This window comes from Crocuta crocuta, unplaced genomic scaffold (assembly GCF_008692635.1).
Source record: "Crocuta crocuta isolate KB4526 unplaced genomic scaffold, BGI_CrCroc_1.0 scaffold59-1, whole genome shotgun sequence".
Taxonomy (NCBI): Eukaryota; Metazoa; Chordata; class Mammalia; order Carnivora; family Hyaenidae; genus Crocuta; species Crocuta crocuta.
Genome location: NW_027551579.1, coordinates 1,926,543 through 1,928,450, shown reverse-complemented (window position 1 = coordinate 1,928,450; position 1,908 = coordinate 1,926,543). Strand labels below are relative to the sequence as shown.

The 1,908-nt window shown below is 44.2% G+C and overlaps 1 pseudogene; it reads left to right on the top strand.

Annotated features, from left to right (window-relative positions):
- Positions 1-210: 210 nt before the first annotated feature.
- LOC144221278 (prefoldin subunit 5 pseudogene) lies at positions 211-971 on the top strand (annotated as a pseudogene).
- Positions 972-1,908: the final 937 nt, after the last annotated feature.

Here is a 1,908-nt window from a genome sequence, read left to right as displayed (position 1 = left end):
AATTAAATTTTTACCCTTCCTATGGGAAATGAATAGGGAGCCAAAGAGACCATCAGAGCTGATCTTGATTTTTATCTGAAATAAAAAATTGTAATGCATGCATCTTAAGAAAGAAAATGGAAAAGGAAATTCACTTAGAAATTCATGATCCAATCTGTTTATTTAAAATACAAACGTGCACCAACAAAAACCAGGACAACGCAAACGCCAATGGGCCTGGGGGCATCTACTCGCCAAGACATCACAGCATGTAAGGTGATGGATCCCTGCGAACCAGAAGTAGGTTTTAAGTAGAAATCGTTGTGAATATACCAGAGGCTCAGATGCCATACTTACCAAAATGTAATTCTTTCTTATTTTATCTGATTTAAGCAATGGAAGAGATCTCAACAGTCAACCAATAAAAGAAAATCAGTTCTGTCATCTGGGGTTCGCTTTCTTATTAAAAACTCACAGTCAGCGAGCATCACCAAGAGAAACCTGCCATAGCCAGAAATGACCAAGAACCCACTGGACCAGGAAGTGGAGACCTTGTTGGTGCCTGTGACCCAGCTCAAGGTGGCACAGACCAAGGATGTGGAAGCCCAGGACTGTCTGGATGTGCCCAACAAGAGCAAGTGGGGGAAGAATGACTCATCCCACCAACGAGCTCCCTGTGTGTCCCTGGGAAGCTACAGGATATAAAACACGTCATCAAAGTAGAGCAGGCAGCTGAGGAAGCCAAGGGCTTTTTCAAGAGGAAGACAGGCTTCCTCCCCAACCAAATGGAGAAAACCCAGCGAGTTCTGCAGAAGAAGCATGCCCTGAAGGAGGCTGTCATAGAGATAATGAGCCAGAAGACCCCAGAGCCCACAGCCCTGGAGGCAGCTCTGGCCACTGCCAAGGCCAGGGAGCTTGATTCAGAAATGGGGCAGAGGGACCCCGCTTCTGGGGACCTGGGATCTTGTGGGCGTGGCTTCCTGGGGTTCTAAGGGGTCTTGTGTTCAATGCTAATAAATGTGCCAACTGAACAGAAGGAAAATTAATTCATATGGGAGAATGAAGAACCCAACAAGATAGAGTTGGATTCCTTAACTCAAATAGCTCAGTCTCCTCCCCTTTTAACTCAAGGCTTTAAACCTCTCTACTGTTTTTCAGAGTTTAGCACTGACGGAAAAGGTCAGTCTGGCAGCTCTAAAGAATTCCACTCTCTATTTATTTATCTACCTAAGGGACATAGTTTGGATCCTTTACTGCACTGGAATACTTGAATCATACCAGTTGGAATAGGAGCCATCCAGAAGTTGAGAAGGAAAAGAAAATATATATTCAAGCTAAAATCAATCCAATTTTAAGAGAGGGCCATTAGTCTATCCCAATTTTAGTAAGGTTTTGAACAAACAGGCTAGACAAAAATAGACTCAAATCACAAGTACAACTGGACAGCTTTCACTTAGGGCTCTACTCCCACAGCGGACAGTGGGACAGGCCTCCACTCCAACTCCTTCGGGGTGGAAGACTCCTAATTCCATACAAGTTAGGAGAAAGGCTTTCTGGAACACCCACCACCACCACACACACATGCACACACGTGCACACACACACACACATTGAAAGGGGGCAGGAGCTGTTGCCCTCTAGCGGCTAGGTCACAGAAGACACGTTCCAAACACAGGAGAGCTCACTGTGTACCCTTCTGGAATGTGCATCTCTCGTCCAAGTAATTTTATAGTTACTTAATTTTATAGTTAAGGATCTTCAGATTTTCTTTTCTGAAACAGGCTCCTGATGATAGAGTAACCAGCATACAAGTCAACACTATACCCAAATATCATTGCTACAGTTAGAAAAATAAGATCCCAATGTATATTCCCTTTGCCAACAGGGAAAGCTTCTCAGGGAAATGAGAACTGAGAACCATGTAGTCCC